The sequence below is a fragment of the Oncorhynchus mykiss genome, chromosome 11, assembly GCF_057628025.1.
Source record: "Oncorhynchus mykiss isolate SJ-2025 chromosome 11, ASM5762802v1, whole genome shotgun sequence".
NCBI lineage: Eukaryota > Metazoa > Chordata > Actinopteri > Salmoniformes > Salmonidae > Oncorhynchus > Oncorhynchus mykiss.
In genome coordinates this window covers 15,081,399-15,105,414 of record NC_143032.1, presented here as the reverse complement: position 1 = coordinate 15,105,414, position 24,016 = coordinate 15,081,399, and the positions used below count along the sequence as shown (strand labels likewise).

Sequence of the window (24,016 nt, the reverse complement as noted above, 5' to 3'; positions counted from 1 at the left end):
TCCTGCGAAGTGATCAGGGACCCGACTCCGCTGATTACTACAGAGTTCATTCAACATTCAATTACTGACGCTCAGGTTTTTAGTTTGAGTGAAAATGCAGTTTATATATTTCCAAGAACTATATACATCCAAAAATGTAGAATGAATGTTACATGCACTATAGCAGAGTCCAATATATACAGTATATGCTACAATTGTTATTGATTTTGACAGATATTAGAGTATAGCACTGGTCATCACAACACATAACCTGTCAAAAATGTATTTTTAAAACCAACTCCAGATAAACACACCCCCAAGCCCTCAAGCCAAAATACACATCACTCTAACACAACCCCATGCCCTGACGGTCTACAGTACACAGACCACCTGGATTCCCCTACGGCTCTACCTCCGACAGTCTACAGTACACAGACCACCTGGATTCCCCTACGACTCTACCTCCGACAGTCTACAGTACACAGACCACCTGGATTCCCCTACGACTCTACCTCCGACAGTCTACAGTACACAGACCACCGGGATTCCCCTACGGCTCTACCTCCGACAGTCTACAGTACACAGACCACCTGGATTCCCCTCCATAATCCATGAGGTTACAACAGATAAAGCCAGGTCCATGGTTAGATCCTAACCCTGATGGGTAGCGTGACCCAGAACCCAGGGGACACAGCTCCATCGATCAAAAAACATCACTCAGAATGGAACTCCCCTCTTTATCTTAGGAGTCTCAAAATCAGATATAAAGTCACATTTTCCTGCCATGACAGAAGAGATTATATACAGTACACACACACACACACACACACACACACACACACACACACACACTCCACTGCTCTTCACTGAGGTTGAGAGCACAGATTGAATGTCCGTTGTTTCGACAGAAGTTATGAATACAGATCGGAGTCAATAACTGACAGGCCAGTCTGACGGGCCCTTGGGGGTCTCTGGATGAGGCTGTGTGCAGTAGGCTTGATAGGGAGACACAGTGAACGCTGTAGGGGTCAGCTGACTCATCCAGACCTGCTGCTGCTGTACAGGTAAACAGACAGGTGAATAGACAGACTAGAGAGGAGACAGACAGGAGAGGAGACAGACAAGAGAGGAGACAGACAGGAGAGGAGACAGACAAGAGAGGAGGCAGACAGGAGAGGAGACAGACAGGAGAAGAGACAGACATGCGAGGAGACAAACAGGAGATGAGACAGACAGAAGAGGAGACAGACAGGAGAGGAGACAGACATGAGAGGAGACAGACAGGAGAGGAGACAGACAGGAGAGGAGACAGACATGGGAGGAGACAGACAGGAGAGGAGACAGACATGAGAGGAGTCAGACAGGAGAGGAGACAGACGTGTGAGGAGACAGACATGAGAGGAACTGTAGTGCAATGGTTTCTGAAAACACTTGTCTCGAGTCGCTCCATAAAGTTAATGTGCATGTAATCACTATAGCAGTCTTACTTCAGCCGAGTGTGTGCATGTGTTGTATGTGTGTGTGTCAAATCAAATCAAATGTTATTTGTCACGTTCCGTAAACAACAGGTGTGGACTAACAGTGAAATGCTTACTTATAGGCCCTTTCCAACAATGCAGAGAGAAAGAAAATAGTGAAACAATAGAAAAGTAATAACATGTAATAATACAAGTTATAATTAATACACAATGAGTAATGATAACTTGTCTATATACCCGTTTTACCAGTACAGAGTGGATGTGCAGGGGTACGAGGTCATTGAGGTAGATATGTACATATAACTAGGAATAAAGTGACAGAAAGTAAACAGTAGCAGCAGAATCTGTGATGAGTGAAAGTTGGTACAAAAAGGGTCAATACAGATAGTCCTGGTTGCTATTTAGTTAACTATTTTATCATGTAGAAGTCTTATGGCTCGGGGGTAGAAGCTGTTCAAGGTCCTGTTGGTTCCAGACTTGGAGGATCGGTACCGCTTGCCGTGAGGGTAGCATAGAGAACAGTCCAGGACTTGGGTGGCTGGATACTTTGACCATTTTTAGGGCCTTCCTCTGACACCATCTTGTATAGAGGTCCTGGGTGGCAGGAAGCTTGGCTGTACGCACTACCCTCTGTAGCGCCTTGCGGTCGGAAGCTGAGCAGTTGCCATACCAGGCGGTGAGGCAGATTTTTGAGGATCTGAGGGCCCATGCCAAATCTTTTCAGCCTCCTGAGGGAGAAGAGGTAACATACTGCCCTCTTCACCACTGCATTGGTGTGTGTGGACCAGGCGAGCGCACAGATAGGGTTCTACCTTTTCAGAGCTCTTTTCGGCGGTGGTATAATTTCCCCAAAAATGACCAGTAGTGTATACATATACACTACCGGTCAAAAGTTTTAGAACATCTACTCATTCAAGGGTTATTCTTTATTTGTACTATTTTCTACATTGTAGAATAATAGTGACGACATCAAACTATGAAATAACACATATTGAATCATGTAGTAACCAAAAATGTGTTAAACAAATCAAACTATATTTCAGATTCTTCAAATAGCCACCCTTTGCCTTGATGACAGCTTTGCACACTCTTGGCATTAAGGCCTTCCTCTGACACCGCCTGGTATAAAGGTCCTGGATGGCAGGAAGCTCAGCCTCAGTGATTTACTGGGCAGTACACACTACCCTCTGTAGCGCTGCCCTCCCAAATTGATGGTGTGTTGCAGACAGAACATTCGATCTTACAACCTTGGCTACAGGTAGGCCGTATGATTTAGCTTGCTCTGGACTCCAGAGAAGTCACATGATATTTCCCTGTTGTTATTGGCTGCTAACAGGAATGACTTTCAGCTCCAAATACAGGTGTAAAACGCAGTTTATTTATGTAGCCTATCTTGTGTTTTGAACATGCATAATCGTTTACGGCTGTAATGACAGGCTACTGTACATCTACGCAGCGATTGTGCGTGCATGTTCGTATGTGCACACGTGTATGTGGGTGGGGGGAGGTCGCAAGTTACCACTCCTCTTTGGGTGTCGCAGCCTCGCGGGTCAAAAAGTTTGCAAAGCACTGAGATACATGCTAGTGGCATGACAAATGGAGTTGTGGTTGGATATAGTAATGGTAGGCTACAGTATTTCCGACTATATTCTATTTGGACTGGAAATGTGTTGGTCATTGTTAATAAGTGCAGCATTCCAGTTCCAAATAGTTTAGTAAGAAACTATACTCATCAGATTGAGCTGATTTCCCCTATTCTTGCAATAATTGCTCAAGGAGTCCATAACCGGGATTACAGGAAACATTTTGGGGGATTGCCTGACTCATCCCTCCGTCTTGAGTCAGGCATCACTCCCATCCCTCCGTCTTGAGTCAGGCATCACTCCCATCCCTCCGTCTTGAGTCAGGCATCACTCCCATCCCTCCGTCTTGAGACAGGCATCAGTCCCATCCCTCCGTCTTGAGTCAGGCATCACTCCCATCCCTCCGTCTTGAGTCAGGCATCACTCCCATCCCTCCGTCTTGAGACAGGCATCAGTCCCATCCCTCCGTCCTGAGTCAGGCATCACTCCCATCCCTCCGTCTTGAGTCAGGCATCACTCCCATCCCTCCGTCTTGAGTCAGGCATCACTCCCATCCCTCCGTCTTGAGACAGGCATCAGTCCCATCCCTCCGTCTTGAGACAGGCATCAGTCCCATCCTTCCATCTTAAGTCAGGCGTCAGTCTCACCCTTCCATCTTGAGTCAGGCGTCAGTCCCATCCCTCCATCTTGAGTCAGGCATCAGTCCCATCCCTCCATCTTGGGTCAGGCGTCAGTCCCATCCCTCTGTCTTGAGACAGGCGTCAGTCCCATCCCTCCATCTTGAGTCAGGCATCAGTCCCATCCCTCCATCTTGAGTCAGGCATCAGTCCCATCCCTCCATCTTGAGTCAGGCATCGGTCCCATCCCTCCGTCTTGAGTCAGGCATCCGTCCCATCCCTCCATCTTGAGTCAGGCATCAGTCTCATCCCTCCATCTTGAGTCAGGCATCAGTCCCATCACTCCGTCTTGAGTCAGGCGTCAGTCCCATCCCTCTATCTTGAGTCAGGCATCAGTCCCATCCCTTCATCTTGAGTCAGGCATCAGTCCCATCCTTCCATCTTGAGTCAGGCATCAGTCCCAGTCTTCCATCTTGAGTCAGGCGTCAGTCCCATCCTTCCATCTTGAGTCAGGCGTCAGTTCCAGTCTTCCATCTTGAGTCAGGCGTCAGTCCCACCCTTCCATCTTGAGTCAGGCGTCAGTTCCAGTCTTCCATCTTGAGTCAGGCATCAGTCCCATCCTTCCATCTTGAGTCAGGCATCAGTCCCATTCTTCCATCTTGAGTCAGACATCAGTCCCATTCTTCCATCTTGAGTCAGGCGTCAGTTCCAGTCTTCCATCTTGAGTCAGGCATCAGTCCCATTCTTCCATCTTGAGTCAGGCGTCAGATCCAGTCTTCCATCTTTCTCAGCAGGCCTCAGCACTGACGCTTCATATTGGCCTGACAGTGATGGACACATGCTTTCTCCATGCTTGGCAGGACGTTCTTTTGAGGAAACTGAACAAAAACAGCATCAGGGCTATGAGGTTGGTCCTCTGCACCCCCACACTCTGGGACACTACATACACCCCTCCACCACCCCTCCACCCCACCCCTTGATGTGCCTCATGTTGCTACCTTACAGTATGACAAGCTCTGAGGAGATGTGGGTACACTCCGAGACGTCTCTTTTCCTTTCCCATCAACCCCGGGAGTAACAGTGAGAGGGTTGGATTGGCCCGTCAGATCTGCTGATGGCTGTCTGGAGGAACAGACGTCAACCAGCTCAGGCACAAAGATGACAGTGAGGAAATCCAGTCATTGTTGGCTATTGGGCCTCTTGGCTATTGTAGGTGTCTGCTGATGTTGTATTGAGCGTTCATGTCTTGGGATGCAAGTAACTTCAGAGTGACATTTTTACTTGTTTTCAAGGGGATAGTATATTCACAAAAAGCCATGAAGTTTTGCCAGACAAAAACATTTAGATTTATTTTTGTCACTCAACTAAAACCAATCTACACATAATGTACAGCATACAACAGTCTGCACCCAACATCAGTTATTGAACAGCACATATGAAACCTTAAAGTGGAGCTACAGTTCAGTGCTGAGACTCTCTGTGTGGTTCCATTTACCCATACATATTTACCCGCAGCAAGGTCTATAGACAAAGTCTCTGTCTGTCTGTCTGTCTGTCTGTCTGTCTGTCTGTCTGTCTGTCTGTCTGTCTGTCTGTCTGTCTGTCTGTCTGTCTGTCTGTCTGTCTGTCTGTCTGTCTGTCTGTCTGTCTGTCTGTCTGTCTGTCTGTCTGTCTGTCTGTCTGTCTGTCTGTCTGTCTGTCTGTCTGTCTGTCTGTCTGTCTGTCTGTCTGTCTGTCTGTCTGTCTGTCTGTCTGTCTGTCTGTCTGTCTGTCTGTCTGTCTGTCTGTCTGTCTGTCTGTCTGTCTGTCTGTCTGTCTGTCTGTCTGTCTGTCTGTCTGTCTGTCTGTCTGTCTGTCTGTCTGTCTGTCTGTCTGTCTGTCTGTCTGTCTGTCTGTCTGTCTGTCTGTCTGTCTGTCTGTCTGTCTGTCTGTCTGTCTGTCTGTCTGTCTGTCTGTCTGTCTGTCTGTCTGTCTGTCTGTCTGTCTGTCTGTCTGTCTGTCTGTCTGTCTGTCTGTCTGTCTGTCTGTCTGTCTGTCTGTCTGTCTGTCTGTCTGTCTGTCTGTCTGTCTGTCTGTCTGTCTGTCTGTCTGTCTGTCTGTCTGTCTGTCTGTCTGTCTGTCTGTCTGTCTGTCTGTCTGTCTGTCTGTCTGTCTGTCTGTCTGTCTGTCTGTCTGTCTGTCTGTCTGTCTGTCTGTCTGTCTGTCTGTCTGTCTGTCTGTCTGTCTGTCTGTCTGTCTGTCTGTCTGTCTGTCTGTCTGTCCGTCCGTCCGTCCGTCCGTCCGTCCGTCCGTCCGTCCGTCCGTCCGTCCGTCCGTCCGTCCGTCCGTCCGTCCGTCCGTCCGTCCGTCCGTCCGTCCGTCCGTCCGTCCGTCCGTCCGTCCGTCCGTCCGTCCGTCCGTCCGTCCGTCCGTCCGTCCGTCCGTCCGTCCGTCCGTCCGTCCGTCCGTCCGTCCGTCCGTCCGTCCGTCCGTCCGTCCGTCCGTCCGTCCGTCCGTCCGTCCGTCCGTCCGTCCGTCCGTCCGTCCGTCCGTCCGTCCGTCCGTCCGTCCGTCCGTCCGTCCGTCCGTCCGTCCGTCCGTCCGTCCGTCCGTCCGTCCGTCCGTCCGTCCGTCCGTCCGTCCGTCCGTCCGTCCGTCCGTCCGTCCGTCCGTCCGTCCGTCCGTCCGTCCGTCCGTCCGTCCGTCCGTCCGTCCGTCCGTCCGTCCGTCCGTCCGTCCGTCCGTCCGTCCGTCCGTCCGTCCGTCCGTCCGTCCGTCCGTCCGTCCGTCCGTCCGTCCGTCTGTAAGTCTGTCTGTCTGTAAGTCTAGCTCTCTCTCTCTCTCTCTCTCTCTCGCTCTCTCTCTGTGTGTCTGTCTCTCTCAAGTCTGTCTCTCTATCTTTGTGTCTGTCTCTCGCTCCCTGTGTCTGTCTCTCTGTCTGTCTGTCTCTCTGTCTGTCTGTCTGTCTCACTCTCTCTCTCTCTCTCTCTTTCTCACTCTCTCACTCTCTCTCTCTGTCTGTCTCTCTCAAGCCTCTCTCTCTCTCTCTCTCTGTCTGCTCATTCGGTTGTATTCACTCTGCTTCCTCTGGTCTTCAGCAGTGACGAGCCTTCACCTGACATGACAGGTGACTGGCCTAGAGCAGCCAACAGGGGAGGCATCAACCTGACAACTCTCTGTCAGTCCCTCACAACCCGCTCCCCCCGCACGTCATCTCCCACACGCCAATCACCACGACACATCAACTTTGTGTCAGGAAACAGTCCCGCAGATCTGAGGAGAAGATACAACCTAATATAAGATAGCTGTGAGGCAATATCTTTGTGGTTCAGTAATTATTAGCAACAGAGATTGTAATATAAATGCTTGATGGGGCTCAAGAAAATAATTATAAATAATGATGTTTCTTGATGATATTTCTATGCCTCCCCCTATTTGAAGTGAGGAGTCGTAAGGGGACATTTTGTAAGAGGGGATGAAGAGGAGACACAATGGTAGAACTCAAACTGGATTTCATTACTCGAGCGTCATGTAAAGACGTCTAGTCTCATCTCTGTGAGATAGGGAAACAAGACATGGGTCTATCAGCTATGCAGCTATTCAGTCACTGACTAAAAACTATTTAGTCAGTGATGTTTTGGGGCTGTTGCTGGGCAACACAGACTTTCAACTCCCTCCAAAGATTTTCTATGGGGTTGAGATCTGGAGACTGGCTAGGCCACTCCAGGACCTTGAAATGCTTCTTACGAAGCCACTCCTTCATTGCCCGGGCGGTGTGTTTGGGATCATTGTCATGCTGAAATACCCAGCCACGTTTCATCTTCAATGCCCTTGCTGATGGAAGGAGGTTTTCACTCAAAATCTCACGATACATGGCCCCATTCATTCTTTCCTTTACACGGATCAGTTGTCCTGGTCCCTTTGCAGAAAAACAGCCCCAAAGCATGATGTTTCCACCACCATGCTGCACAGTAGGTATGGTGTTCTTTGGATGCAACTCAGCATTCTTTGTCCTCCAAACACGACAAGTTGAGTTTTTACCAAAAAGTTATATTTTGGTTTCATCTGACCATATGATATTCTCCCAATCTTCTTATGGATCATCCAAATGCTCTCTAGCAAACTTCAGACGGGCCTGGACATGTACTGGCTTAAGCAGGGGGACACGTCTGGCACTGCAGGATTTGAGGTCCTGGCGGCGTAGTGTGTTACTGATGGTAGGCTTTGTTACTTTGGTCCCAGCTCTCTGCAGGTCATTCACTAGGTCCCCCCGTGTGGTTCTGGGATTTTTGCTCACCGTTCTTGTGATCATTTTGACCCCACAGGGTGAGATCTTGCGTGGAGCCCCAGATCGAGGGAGATTATCAGTGGTCTTGTATGTCTTCCATTTCCTAATAATTGCTCCCACAGTTGATTTCTTCAAACCAAGCTGATTCAACCAAGCTGATTGCAGATTCAGTCTTCCCAGCCTGGTGCAGGTCTACAATTTTGTTTCTGGTGTCCTTTGACAGCTCTTTGGTCTTGGCCATAGTGGAGTTTGGAGTGTGACTATTTGAGGTTGTGGACAGGTGTCTTTTATACTGATAACAAGTTCAAACAGGTGCCATTAATACAGGTAACGAGTGGAGGACAGAGGAGCCTCTTAAAGAAGAAGTTACAGGTCTGTGAGAGCCAGAAATCTTGCTTGTTTGTAGGTGACCAAATACTTATTTTCCACCATAATTTGCAAATACATTAATTAAAAATTAATGTGATTTTCTGGATTTTTTTTCTCATTTTGTCTGTCATAGTTGAAGTGTACCTATGATGAAAATTACAGGCCTCTCTCATCTTTTTAAGTGGGAGAACTTGCACAATTGGTGGCTGACTAAATACTTTTTTGCCCCACTGTAGGTAGGCATATCCTCTAATTAATGCTCTAGTTTCAGGCTCCAGTAACTCACTGAGTGCTTGAATCTCAGTCAAAACAAAGTGGGTTTTATTTGGTTCAATAACAGCTGAAGTTGCAGGGTTGTCTTTCTCTGTGTGTGTGCCTCCGTGAGTGATTGGACCATGCCGATGTGTTACAATTTTGAGAAATGCAGGAGTGATTTAATTTATTCTAATCATTTGTCTGTTCCCCCTCCCCTCTGACCAGACTGAGATTCATTTGCACGGTGGTAAAGGTTGTGATGACCTAGCCCTGTAATCTGTGCTTATTTGAATGTTACGGGGTTGGGGGGAAGGAAGGCAGTTTGCGCCATATGGCTAACGATTACAATAATACATCAAGTTCAGATATCCACCATTATAATTCATCTAGGAAATGATGCACTGTTTCCTTCAGAGAGCAGAACAGGTGGCCAGTTGTTGTGACATTCCGGAACCCCAATATTCCAGAACCACCCTCCAAACAGGCTTCCAGAGTTTTATCTCACTGTTGGGTTTTTACATACAGAATCATCATCATGAGGAAGTGATTGATTGAAGCTCTGTTATTGGTGGAGCAGTGTTCCGTATGTAAATGAGTAACCTTTAGGAGGGCGGGTGGAGAGTGTCAGTCATGGCAGATGGGCAGTAACAGTAATGGGTTGGAGGTTGGCTGGAATAAATATCTGGTCTGGTCTGGAAACTGGCAGGGCTCTGCTCTTCTCAGCGTCCAACTAAGCAAGCCTCATAAGCACAGTAGAAAGAGGGGTAAGATTCAGGCAGTCACCGTCCAAGCGTTTCCTGTGTTGTGTCCAGAGAGTTAAGTGACAACGATCGTAAAGTATGCCCAAGAGATTGGTTACCTCAATTAGCATTTCACATACGTTTTGCACTGGCAATTTTCCTAACATTTACACTAAACAAAGGCCTAAGGATATTGTTGAGGAACCCTCGATGGAATTGAGAGAGCCATTCATTTCAATTCCAGAGACTTCAGAGAGAAGCAGCAGTGTCTGACGACGACAGGGAATACTTTGAGACAAACGCATCGTGATGACTAATTGAAAATCTTGAGAGAAAGAATATCCCAGACAGTCCAAATAAATAGCAGACACACAGAAACCAACCCTGCTGCGAGGCAGAGGGGGGAAGTGGCCATTTTCCCCCCACAGCCCTAAATTAACACGACAGGCCAGTAGCTTCCCGCTATCGCTAAGTGAGTGATTAGTATTATCATTTAAATTGTAATTTGGCAGTTAATTAAAGTGACCTTGGTTGTTACTGATGCTGGAGCGAACGGGCAACGGGAGTGCCATTCTCGCTCTCTCTCTCACTGTCGCCGCTGCCGTCTGTGTCTGTTGTCAGGAAGGCCCGTTACTGGATTAAGTTACCACAGTGACAATACCAAATGAATCCGCTGTCACCTCCTACCTGCCGCTCTGTGGTAGAGGATCAATTTATGACCGGTTAGGGATGGGGAGTCTTTCTCTCTCTCTCTCTCGCTCTCTCTGTCTCCCATCATTATTATTGTGCGATTTATGATAAGTTTTAATGCTTTTTTGAGGGTGTCATTAAAGGCGAGATGTAAAAAGCGGATTGCATGAAATCATTGGAACCGTGCACTAATGTTTGATGAAAAGTCTGTGACAACATCTTTAAAACCCAATGGACTGTGTTTAACAATGAGTTGTGTAGATTCGGGTTTGGAAATGAAAATTGTTGTCTGCATCTTTTTAACTTACTCAGAGGAAAGGGGGTACACAATGAATCATTTAACAGGGATGCTAATGTTGTGGAATTTGCGGTGAATCTGATGCTCTCTAAATGTTCTCTAAACACTCCAACTCACAAGAAAGATCAGATGTGACAATGAGAAGTCAGAGTCACCTTCACGGGACACACATTCTGCATCCTAAATGTCACCCTATTCCCTATATAGTGCACTACTTTTGACCAGGGCCCTTAGGGCACTATATAGTTTGTTGTACACTATATTGTTTGGGACGCATCCTCTGTCTGGAGTTGTGTGAAGGGATGACATTAGGATGCATATTTCATAGTGTGATTAGTTAGAGGACATGACAAGTAAAACTAGAAACCAAACATGAACGTGACATGAATTATACAGAAATATCCCTGACATCTCACCAGAAAGTTGTTTACAGTGCTTGCAGTGTATTTCTACATCTTCAATCCGTGGACTGTCATTGCTTTAAACACAAATGAACATTACGGTTAGTTAACATTATCCACTCAGCCTCTATTCTCTGTATGTAGTCATACAGACAGACATCCCTTATACATTCTTGTAATCAAAATGCTCAAAACGCTCAATGACTTTTATTCACTCATATCATTTGCTTGCAACCCCCTCAGACCATCAGTGCAGTTACAACTCAGTCTATCTAACAGAGTAACCCCACTCCAGAAACCCAGCACAACACTCCACTCCACTCCTCTCCTGTTCTGCCTCCCCAGCCTCTAGAAACCCTGTTGCTCCTGTCTTCCCTTCAGGCTTTCATCTCCTCTCCTTAGCACTTGACATGCTAGAGAGGGATTTGAGAGGAGGGGGGCAGAGGGGGGGCATCACAACAGGTATTCACACACAAACACACACACACGCAGAGTGACAGCAGGTAAATGATGTGTCAGTGAGGTCTGCATTTCAATTCTTGCATATTATTTTGAAGAAGCTTTGATACAAAGCCTCCCTTTCCCTCCCCTGTTTCAGACTGACTCAGTGCTAACTGTTTTTGATTAAAATGTCAATAAGGCTGTGGATTCCATTCATTCTAGAGGCCCTGAGCTGTCCATTGCACACACACGCACGTACGCACACACACTGAGTTGGGGCACGGCTCGCAACACGGCCGCCCGTTTATCTACATCTGAGGAGCATGTTGCGTATTAAGCTGTGTCTCCAGAGAGCATTAGAGTGACAGGAGAAGCTGATTGGGACAAAAAGCCTCTGAATCTCATTTGGGCTCCCGTTGTGGCAGGTGACTGCTGAGGAAAACACAAATATCTCTGGAGAGAGAGAGAGAGAGAGAAAGAGAGAGAGAGGCAGAGAGAGAGAGAGAGAGAGAGAGAGAGAGAGAGAGAGGGGCAGCGAGAGAGAGAGAGGCAGAGAGAGAGAGAGAGAAAGAGAGAGAGAGGCAGAGGGAGAGAGAGAGAGAGAGAGGGGCAGAGAGAGAGAGAGGCAGAGAGAGAGAACGGGAGAGAGAGAGGTAGAGAGGGAGAGAGGCAGAGAGAGAGAAAGGGAGAGAGAGAGGGAAAGTGAAAGAGAATGAGATCTAGAGAGAGGGAGAGGAAGACCCAAAAAGAGAAAGCAAAAGAGGGAGAGAAGGATTGTTTTTTTCTCTTTCTATCAGACTGACAGCTGCTGCTGAAGTTGTGTTCCATTGTAGAGGAACAGAGGAATACCCAGAGGTGCTATTTGTCTCCATCATTACCAGGATGACTTAAATCTGCCGCAGCGTAGCGCTGGTGGAGGTGGTGAAGGTTCAATGTCTTAATGTCTCACTTCTTTCCTCCTCTGAGACACTACACACAGACAGGCACAAGGAGGGATTCATCGTCTGATGTCTGTATTAAAGTGCTAGAGCTAGCCTACGGTGAGGGCCAAACTGCCATGGCCACAAGAGGCTGAAGGTTGTTGGAGATGATTTATCAGTTCATGAAGAAGGAGTAAGATCGTGATAAAACGTTTCCGCTGTCAAATGACCTAGTGGCCTCATGGTTGGAATGTTTTTAATATTTGTAATAATTTCATAATTAATCAACATTATTTAAAACACCACAGAAAATCTGGTGTTTCTATGTCAAACGGTTCCGCTATATTTAACTCTTTTGTGATGTATATAAAGTGTAATTTTGGGATGCAAACTCAATTTAATACATTTCAACTCTATATCTTACATGGTACAGATGTCTTCTTTTTTTAAATCCCATAACCATGTGTATGAGATGTATACTGTACTTTTGTTTCAAAATGCAGTACTGTGCAAAAGTTTTAGGCAGGTGAGAAAAAATGCTATGAAGCAAGAATGCTTTCAAAAATAGACATGTTAATAGATCATATTTATCAATGAACTAAATGTAAAGTGAGTGAACAGAAGAAACATCTAAATCAAATCCATATTTGGTGTGACCACCCTTTGCCTTCAAAACAGCATCAATTCTTATAGGTATACTTGCACAAAGTCAGGGATTTGTAGGCATATAGTCAGGTGTATGATTAAACAATTATACCAAACAGGTGCTAATGATCATCAATTCAATATGTAGGTTGAAACACAAGTATTAACTGAAACAGAAATCGCTGTGTATAAGGAATAAAACTGGGTGAGGAACAACCAAACTCAGCTAACAAGGTGAGGTTCCAGAAGACAATTTACTGTCAAAAGTCATACACCATGGCAAGACTTAGCACAGCTTCCAGAATGACATTTCAAGGCAGACAGGGGTTTCCAGATGTCCAAGCTCTTTGGAAGAAGCACAAAGAAACGGGCAACGTTGAGGACCGTAGACACATTGGTCGGCCAAGGAAACTTACTGCAGCAGATGAAAGACACATCATGTTTACTTCCCTTCGCAATCGGAAGATGTCCAGCAGTGCCATCAGCTCAGAATTGGCAGAAAACAGTGGGACCCTGGTACACCCATCTACTGTCCGGAGAAGTCTGGTCAGAAATGGCCTTCATGGAAGACTTGAGGTCAAAAAGCCATACCTCCAACGTGGAAACAAGGTCAAGCGACTCAACTATGCACAAAAAAACAGGAACTGGTGTGCAGTAAAATGGCAGCAGGTGCTCTGGACTGATTTGGCTGTAGCAGAAGGCAGTTTGTTCGCCGAAGGGCTGGAGAGCGGTACACAAATGAGTGTCTGCAGGCAACAGTGAAGCATGGTGGAGGTTCCTTGCAAGTTTTGGGCTGCATTTCTGCAAATGTAGTTGGGGATTTGGTCAGAATGAATGGTCTCCTCAATGCTGAGAAGTACATGCAATGCCATCAGGGAGGCATCTGATTTAGTATGCAGCATGACAGCAACCCCAAACATACAGCGCTGTTAGTCATTAAGAACTATCTTCAGTGTAAAGAAGAACAAGGAGTCCTGGAAGTGATGGTATGGCCCCCACAGAGCCCTGATCTCAACATCATTGAATCTGTCTGGGATTACATGAAGAGAGAGAAGCACCTGAGGCTGCCTAAATTTACAGAAGAACTGTGGTTAGTTCTCCAAGATGTTTGGGTTACCTACCTGCCGAGTTCCTTCAAACTGTGTGCAAGTGTACCTAGAAGAATTGATGCTGTTTTGAAGGCAAAGAGGGGTCACACCAAGTACTGATTTGATGTAGATTTTGTTCTGTGCGCTCACTTTGCGTTTTGTTCATTGATAAATATCTATTAACATGTCTATTTTTGAAAGCATTCTTACTTTACAGCATTTTTTCACACCTGCCTAAAACCTTTGCACGGTACTGTAGATCTGTTTAAGACTACCAAGAAACACTTTCTTTGAGCCTGATTTAGCCCACTGCAGTAAGAGGTTAAAGCCATGGTCAGGCATGAACACTGATGATGGAGCCTGACAACTGTCAACCCAGCAAGGAACATGTAGAAGCGTGAGCATTGTTAATTTGAAACAGAGCGAACCAGAGAGAGAAACAGGCAGGAGGGACAGAGCGAGTGGCAGCTGTATCCACAGATGCTCTTGTAACAACATCCTTATTCACATGTTTTTCCTGCTTGTTTGTTGCTGCTAATTTAGCCCTTCAGCACTGGGAGAAAAACACTGCTTTTGTTTCATACTAACGAGGCAATTAGCAATCGTTACACATCTTATTCCTGGTGCCTACAGAGTTTATTTAACCCATTGATGTCTGGCTGTTGGGTGCTGATGGGTAAATACTATGAACATCTCAGTCTGGGTTTTACACATTGGTCTGGGTCTTGTGACGGTGTAGATACACTGGATCTTGGTCAGGGTGTGAAGAGGTCTGGGTCTCTAGGAACCTGGGTCTGGGTCTCTATGAACCTGGGTCTGGGTGTGAAGAGGTCTGGGTCTCTAGGAACCTGGGTCTGGGTCTCTAGGAACCTGGGTGTGAAGAGGTATGGGTCTCTAGGAACCTGGGTCTGGGTCTCTAGGAACCTGTGTCTAGGTCTCTATGAACCTGGGTCTGGGTGTGAAGAGGTATGGGTCTCTAGGAACCTGGGTCTGGGTCTCTAGGAACCTGGGTCTGGGTGTGAAGAGGTCTGGGTCTCTGGGAACCTGGGTCTGGATCTCTGGGAACCTGGGTCTGGGTCTCTCTGAACCTGGGTCTGGGTCTCTAGGAACCTGGGTCTGGGTCTCTAGGAACCTGGGTCTGGGTCTCTAGGAACCTGGGTCTGAGGCTCTAGGAACCTGGGTCTGGGTGTGAAGAGGTCTGGGTCTGGGTCTCTAGGAACCTAGGTCTCTGAACCTATAGACTGTTTTCTATTGTTCTATGTACCCAATATAAAGTAAAATTGTTAATTTAATTTAATTGGGCACATTTTCCAATTAAAATGGTAGACTCTACAACAACGGTTGTACAATGCTTATAATCTACCTCCTTAGGGATAAGTCTAGCAGAGGGAGGCAGGGGAGATAAAGGGAGGCAGGGGAGGTAGAGGGAGGCAGGGGAGGAGGAGGGAAACAGGAGAGGTAGATGGGGGCAGGAGATACAGAAGGAGGCAGGGGAGGTTGAGGGAGACAGGGGTGGAGGTGTGGTGGGAAGGAAATAGGAGAAGACAGGAGACATTAACACCAAAAGAGCTGTAAACGGTGCTCAGGGCTCCCCAAGGACCGCCTGTCACACTCTGATCACCGCTAACACCGCCAGGGGAGAGGGACGAGAGGGGAGGGGGCACCGGAGGGGAGAGGGACGAGAGGAGAGGGGGCACCGGAGGGGAGAGGGACGAGAGGGGAGGAGGCACCAGAGTGGAGGGGGGAGGAAAGTGGAGGGGTAGTGGAGGGGGGAGAGAGGAGAGAGGAGATAGAGTGGTAACAAAATCGAGGAGAGAAACAACCCAGTAGTGAAATCACATGGAGAATATTTGCTGAGTGCTTGGCAAAGAAAACCTTATAAAATCATAAGCAGGCTTCAAAACCCTAAAGTATCACAGTTTAACACTCCCCAAACATTATCTCCCAAACAGCCCAGAGACAACAGCAGCACTTTCATTCTCTTTGAACTGATCTGTCATGGTGCCTTCTCTTTCTACTCTCTGTCCCTCTGTCGCTTCTCTGTCCTCATTACGTATGTGGAATCATCTGGCCCGGGAAGGCATGGCCCCTCACTGCAGAGCCTCCCAGTAGAGTCCCCCAGGGCCAGGCCCTCTGTTCAGGGGCCCCTAGGGGCTAGCCCCTGCCCTCCTCACCCCCTGCCCCACACCCCCCTCCCTCCATTACCTGCTTCAGCTCATCCAAGCGACCATGGCAGCAGAATGTGAAGCTGCGGGAAAGCAGATGCCGTTCCTCCATTTGTGAAATCACGTTGTTGGAAAACAGTCAGGTTTTATATGCCAATGGGGAGGGCAGCGAGCATCAAGAGGAGGGTATGGTTAAGTGGCAGTGTGATTATTATGTCTGCTGTATGTTGCTGAGGAGCTGTGACCCAGCTGAATTTGTGTACGTGATCATTTGTGTTGTAAAAACTTACTAACTGCAAGTGGAACTTCGTATAATATTCTCAAGTTACCCCGTCTAAATTTGTCTGACATCAAAAATAATTCAGATTTTTTTTACAAAACAGGAATCTCAGTTATATTCAACACACACACACAGACACACACACGCTGTCTGGTCATGTCTGAAGTTGAGCAGTTCCTTTCTCAGTCATCTGCTGATGCTGGCAGACAATACGGGGTATGGGTGTGTGTCGCGAGCAGCAAACCCTGAATCCGGGGCAGACTCTCTCATGCATCCCTCTCTCCCTCCTTCCCCCATCCCTCCATCTCTCTGTCCCACCACATCTCACTCACAGTGGAGAGCAGGAACCATCTCAGCCCTGGCACCTGTCAATCAGTGGCACACACACACCCCAGCTAGCACATTTGGTTCCTTGAAAGTTGTGGGAACATATGTTTTTGGTTTCGCTTTGGTTGTGGGAACGAAGCCATACGTTTCCTGACCAGTAAAACAGAACGTTTCTTAAACATTCTGAGAAAAGAAGTGAACATTTTGTCTGTTCTGAGAAGGTTTATTTTTAGGTAGCAGGGAGGTTCTGAGAACGATTTACTCTGGTCCTTTGAAAGTTTTACAGGGAGGTTTTACTAACGCTCTATAAGGATATTTTAAGATATTTTTAAATAACCTTAAAACTTTCACTGAATCTTTCAATACTTTCAACACTGCTAGCTTAGTTTAACAGTTTTCAACTGCAAGCACAGATATGACACATGGAAATTTATTTCCTTAGGCATTAATCATGCAAACACATTATCACGTTTCAGGTAAGATGCAGACAATGTTGAAGTAACAGTTTATTAATCCAACTGGGCTGGCAAAAGACAGAAAAGGCAACATCAGGAAAACTAGAAAACAGGAACAATCGAGAGACAGGAACAGAGGGAAAAACATTGGTAGACATGACGAAACAAAACGAACTGGCAACAGACAAACAGAGAACACAGGTATAAATACACAGGGGATAATGTGGAAGATGGGCAACACCTGGAGGGGGGTGTAGACAATCACAAAGACAGGTGAAACAGATTAGGGTGTGACACACACCCTGGAAACAGGAGACAAAGGGCTGTGAGCAATTGGTTTAACTCTGGAGTAGTTCACCCGGAAGGGCAGATCCCGGGTGGAAAGCCATACCTTCTGGGGAGCTGGGGTCCGATGGTGATCCGCTTGTCGTTGATACCTGGAGGTGGTCTCGAGGAGGAACAGGCAGTGGATGAAGAAGACCAGTTGGAGCTTGCCGAGGAGTCTTGTTCTGAGTACAGACCATGCAGGCAGTGACAAAAGTGGCGACATTCGGAACCATAGTAGAACACAAAAAGTGTTGTCGCATGGAGGACAGGGTCCGACGGGAGTCAGGGGAGCAGGCAAGCCTGGAGGTCTGGGCCCCCTCCAGGACCGCGGAGCGGACGCCGTCAGACACAAACATCCGGTTATCTTTCCCCCCCCTGTTTCTCTATACCCCAGCTGAGTGCCGTCACCAGGCACGAGGTGGGGAGGATGGTCTCAGGCTCCGGGATGGTAACCGTGGGGCTATAGTGGCGAGACAGGGCATCCGGCTTAACGTTCTTGGACCCCAGCTGGTAAGAAGGGAAAAGTTGAACCAGGTAAACAGCAGGGCCCATCTCGCTTGCCTGGAGTTGAGGCGCTTGGCAGTGCGGAGATACTCCAGGTTTTTGTGGTCGGTCCACACAATGAACGGATGTTCTGACCCTTCCGGCCCGTGCCTCCATTCCTTCAATGCCATCTTCATCATGAGAAGCTCCCGATTCCCCACATCGTAGTTCCTTTCTGAGGCATTGAGGCGGTGGGAGAAGAAAGCGCAGGGATGCAACTTAAGGTCCAGAGCAGAACATTGGGACAGGACAGCCCCCACTCTGACATCCGAAGCATCGGCCTCCACCACGAACTGATGGGAAGGGTCAGGATGAACCAAGATAGGAGCAGTGGTGAAGCCGTGTTTGAGGTCCTGGAACGCCTGGTCAGCGGCAGAGGACCACATGAACGGAACCTTGGTAGAGGTGAGTGCAGACAGTGGGGAAGCCATGATGCTTTACACTTTTTGGGGTAGGGGGCAGCATTTTAACTTTTGGATGAATAGCATGCCCAGAGTGAACTGCCTCCGACTCTGTCCCAGATGCTAATATATGCATATTATTAGTATCATTGGATAGAAAACACTCTGAACTTTCTAAAACTGTTTGAATGATGTCTGTGAGTATAAAATAACTCATATGGCAGGTGAAAACCTGAGAAAAGTCCAACCAGGAAGTGGGACATCTGAGGTTTGTAGTTTTTCAAAGCTTGGCCTCCCGAGTACACATTGAGATATGGATGAGGTTGCACTTCCTAGGGCTGGCACTAAATGTCAACCGTCTTTTGAAACTTGAATGAGGATTCTACTATAAAGGAGGGGCTCATGAGACCTGTTTGAGTCAGTGGTCTGGCATAGTGCCTCGGTCTCATGATGCGCGCTCCCGACAGAGTTACCTCGCATTCCAGTGCTTTTTCTGAAGACAAAGGAATTCTCCGGTTGGAACATTATTGATGTTTTATGTTTAGAACATCCTAATGATTGATTCCATACATCGTTTGACATGTTTCTAAAGGACTGTAATGGAACTTTTCGAGTTTTTGTCTGGATGAAATGCTTGCGCCTCATGAAGATGGATTACTGGGCTGAACACACTAACAACAAGTGGCTATTTGTACATAAATGATGGAACTTTATGGAACAAATCAGTCATTTATTGTCGAACTGGGATTCATAGGAGTGCCTTCTGATGAAGATCATCAAAGGTAAGTTAATATTTATGGTGTTGTTTCTAACTTTGTTGATTCCAAAATGGCAGCTATTCCTCTGGCTGTTTTGGGTTCTGAGCGCCGTTCTCAGATTATGCTTTTTCCATAAAGTTTTTTTGAAATCTGACACAGCGGTTGCATTAAGGAGAAGTCTATCTTTAATTCTGTGAATAACACTAGTATCTTTTATCAATGTATATTATGAGTATTTCTGCAAAATCACCGGATGTTTTGGAATCAAAACATTACTGCACGTAAGGCGCCAATGTAAACTGAGATATATATTTTTGGATATAAATATGCACATTATCGAACAAAACATACATGTATTGTGTAACATGATGTCCTATGAGTGTCATCTGATGAAGATCATCAAAGGTTAGTGATTAATTTTATCTATATTTCTGCTTTTTGTGACTCCTATCTTTTGCTGGAAAATGGCTGTGTGTTTTTTTTGACTTGGCGGTGATCTAAAATAATCATATGTTGTGCTTTAGCTGTAAAGCATTTTTTAAATTGGACACGATGGGTAGATTAACAAGATGTTTATCTTTCATTTGCTGTATTGGACTTGAAAATATTTTTGAATTTTGCGCGCTGCCTTTTCAGCTAAATGTTGTCGAGGTGTTCCAGCGGAACCCCTGCGCTAGAAAGGTATAAAGGTATAAAACTGCGATAAAAGTTGACAAACCCCAGGAAATGTTGGAGCTGCACCCTGGACGTATACTGAGGCCAATCCTCCACCACTTTCCCCTTCCCGGGATCCATCTGCATACTCCCAGCAGAGATGATGTAACCCAGAAAGGGGATGTTGGAGCGATGGAACTCGCACTTCTCCACCTTCACAAACAGCTGATTCTACAGAAGGCTTTCTCCACGAAAAAGAACCCTGTGCCAGAGGGAGAGGAAGAGGGTATGGATAAATCCTGCAGCTAGGGAGTCCCGCATGTAGGTCTCCATAGCCTTGGTCTCCGGTCCCGACAGAGAGTACCAACATCCCTCGGGTGGCGTGGTGTTAGGGTCAATCCCGCAGTCATAGGGACGGTGTGAAGTTGCTGGGCCTTGCAGAACAACTCCCGTAGGTCCTGGTACTCTGCGGGGATGGCGGAGAGGTCTGAGACACCTTCCAAGCCCCCAGGAAGATGTCCCGGGGCAGGTTGCGCTGACTTCAGACAATGGGTGTGGCAGAACGGACTACAGCCAATGATGGCAGCCGTAGGTTGATTGGAGTGGTATTATGAGTGACCAGGCCTATAGAGAGCCTGTCAAGTGCTCTAACATCCATGGGAATGGAGAGGGGCTGAGTGGGGATGTTCAGCTCGGAACCCAGGGTAGCGTCCAAAAAGCTTACATCAGCCCCAGAGTCAATGAGGACCCGGAGAGTTTAAACTGGTTTCCTGACAGCAGAATGGCATGAAAAAGTGTGTGAGCAAGGGAAGCAGAAAAGTTCTCCATATGGCCCACCAGAGTACTCGCTCCTACCCGTGAGCCTGGTCTTTTAAAGGACAAGAGGACACAAAATTACCAAGAGTCGCGCAATACAGACAACTCTGCGTGTTGATCTTGTATTGCCATTCCGCTGGCGACAGCCCAGCTCTGCCTAGTTGCATAGGCTCAGGATGCAGTGACTCAGCTGTCTTCGGCGACTCTCAGGGGTGGTCAGAAAGCCTCAGGTTCCCTCATCAACGGGACTGTTGGGGACTTCCGGGATGAGGCAAGGTGGAATCCCTGGACGTGCGAGCAAAATCAAATGTCCTCTCCCTCCATCGTTCCCATAATCACCCATCGATACGGATGGTCAATGCGATGAGGGAATCGAGATCCGTAGGGAAATCCTGAGCTGCAAGCTCATCCTTGACCTCTTCCAAGACGGCGTGCAGGAACATATCGAACAGTGCTTCTTGATTCCAAACAATCTCCGCTGCCAACGTGTGGAAATCCACTGCATAGTCTGCCACACTGCGGGAGTCCTGCCGAAGCTGGATTAGCTCCCGGGCAGCTTCTCTCCCGGAGAACGGGGCATCAAAAACCTTCTTCACTTCTCCCACGAACCCCTCCAGACTAACGCAAATGTTCCCATACAGTAGTAGCCCAGGTGAGAGCCCTCCCGGACATCAGCGTGATAAGGTAGGCTATCTTGGAGAGATCCTAGGAGAAGGAGGGCTGAAGCTCGAATATGAGGGCACACTGAGCTAGAAATGCCTGACAGGTGTTCGGCTCTCCTTTGAAGCATTCTGGCGAGGTAAGCAGGACTCCCGAGAAGGTGTAGTGACTGATGAGATGGCGCTGCTAACAGCTGAGTTACTGAGGGGCTGTGGGGTTACCAGTTCGTTCTATCACATTTCAGGTAAGACCCAGATGCAGACAACGTCAAAGTAACAACAGTTTATTAACCCAACTGGGCAGGCAAAAGACAGGTCAAGGGCAAGCAGGGGTCAGTAATCCAAATAGGTGGGGCAAAGGTACAGGGCGGCAGGCAGGCTCAGGGACAGGGCAGGCAGAAAAGGTCACCCAGAAAACTAGAAAACAGGAACAATCGGGAGACAGGAGCAGAGGGAAAAACGTTAGTAGGCTTGACGAAACAAAACAAACTGGCAACAGACAACACAGGTATAAATACACAGGGGATAATGTGGAAGATGGGCAACACCTGGAGGGGGGTGTAGACAATCACAAAGATAGGTCAAACAGATCAGGGTGTGACACACATTTCTCTTTTATTGCGTCACAGCATCAGTGCGATTTGAACCTATGATCTTGTCACGTTTGTTGTAAGGAGGAGACCAAGGTGCAGTGTGGTATGCGTAAATTCTTCTTTTAATAAAGAAAGAACACTGAACAAACTAACAAAACAACAAAACAAATGAAACGTGAAGCTAATACGAATAGTGCAGACAGGCAACTACACATAGAATAAGAACCCACCAACACAAAAGGTAAATGGCTACCTAAATATTATCCCCAATCAGAGACAACGATAAACAGCTGCCTCTGATTGGGAACCATATCAGGCCACCATAGACATACAAATACCTAGACCTACTAAACCCCTAGACATACAAAAACCCTAAACAATACAAAACTAGCATACCCAACAGATCTTTTGTTTGCTGGCTGTGGAATTAGTCCACCAGGATGGAGCAACATGCCATGTTTAAGTTATTTTTTACTCATACAAAGCTGTTAATTTTAGTCTATTCAAACAGTCTCCATTTCAAAGGAAACAGGCACTCATTAAGATCATGTGTGGCCAATTAGTGAGATAGTTTTGTTGACACTGAGAACAGAATGTATATGTTCTTACATTGTTCTTTGAACATTACTAATGCTTTCTTGTGGTTTTTATGGAAAGTTTTCTTAATGTTCTGAGAATATGACTTAAAATTAAACAGGAGAAAGCTGCAGAAAACGTTATACAGAAGTACTGAAATTTCCACAGAATAATGTTGTTTCTTAACATTCTCTGAACTATTTGAGAACATTCCCAATGTCAAACCAGTTGGAGAACAATCCTAGAACATTACCAAAATTGAAACTAAATGTAACCATGTCTGAACTTTAAGGAAACATTCTGATTTTTTTTGTCAAGTTCGTTAAATGTGCTGAGAATTTTCCAAAGCCAAGCAACTATCCTGCACCATTCCCAGAATGGTTGTATGCAAAATAACCATAGAACAACCACACTCTCACCAAGCTTTAAGAAACATATGGTTCTCAGAATGGGGCAGCAGGTAGTCTAGCCGTTTAGAGTGTTGGGCCAGTAGCCAAAAGGTCACTGGATCCAATCCCCAAACCGGCAAGGTGGAAATCCCCAACAACTTCTTCACAGGTGCCGATGATGTCGATTAAGGCAGCAGAGGGGGTTGGGTTAAAAGCAGCAGACACATTTTGGTTGAATGCATTCAGTTGTGCAACTGACTAGGTATCCCTTTCCATAGCTTGGCAGTGAAATTAAATCCTTTCAGAGGAACAGAATAAAGTCAGCACAACTTTCTAATTCAAGAGCACACAGTATTTGTACATCAAATCAAATTGTATTGGTCACATACACATGGTTAGCAGATGTTAATGCGATTGTAGCGAAATGCTTGTGCTTCTAATTCTGACAGTGCAGTAATATCTAACAAGTAATCTAACAATTCCCCAACGACTACCTAATACACACACATCTAACGGGGTGAATGAGAATATGTACATGTAAATATATGAATGAGCGATGGCCGAGCAGCATAGGCAAGGTGCAATAGATGGTGTAAAATAGAGTATATACCTGTACATATGATATGAGTAATGTAAGATATGTAACGACTATTATAGTGGCATTGTTTAAAGTGACTAGTGATCCATTTATTAAAGTGGCCAGTGATTGGGTCTCAATGTAGGCAGCAGCCTCTGAGTTAGTGATTGGGTCTCAATGTTGGCAGCAGCCTCTGAGTTAGTGATTGTTGTTTAGCAGTCTGATGGCCTTGAGATAGAAGCTGTTTTTCAGTCTCTCGGTCCCAGCTTTGATGCACATGTACTGACCTCGCCTTCTGGATGGTAGTGGTGGGAACAGGTTGTCGGGAGGTTGTTGTTCTTGATTATCTTTTTGGCTTTCTTGTGACATCAGGTGCTGTAGGTGTCATGGATGGCAGGTAGTTTGCCTCTGGTGATGCGTTGTGCAGACCGCACCACCCTCTGGAGAGCCTTGCGGTTGAGGGCGGTGCAGTTGCCGTACCAGGCTATGATACAGCCCGACGGGATACTCTCGATTGAGCATCTGTATACGTTTGTCAGGGTTTTGGGTGATAAGCCACATTTCTTCAACCTCCTGAGGTTGTTGCGCCTTCTTCACCACACTATCTGTGGAGGTGGACCATTTCAATTTGTCTGTGATGTGTAAGCCGAGGAACTTAAAACTTTCCACCTTCTCATGGACATTGTGATGTGGGCTTAAACAACATGAACATTAGCTGAAAGTTG

The 24,016-nt window shown here is 46.7% G+C and overlaps 1 long non-coding RNA gene across 4 annotated transcripts in view; it reads right to left on the bottom strand.

Annotated features, from left to right (window-relative positions):
* LOC118937318 (uncharacterized) overlaps nt 1-24,016 on the bottom strand; it is a 61,540-nt gene that overhangs the window by 34,715 nt on the left and 2,809 nt on the right. The window contains exon 1 of one of the 4 annotated variants that reach the window (XR_016484388.1): nt 17,390-19,079. The exons of the other annotated variants lie outside the window; for them this stretch is intronic. This is a non-coding gene — a long non-coding RNA (uncharacterized LOC118937318). Of the gene's footprint in view, nt 1-17,389; nt 19,080-24,016 lie in introns of those variants that run through there. 4 annotated transcript variants of the gene reach the window in all.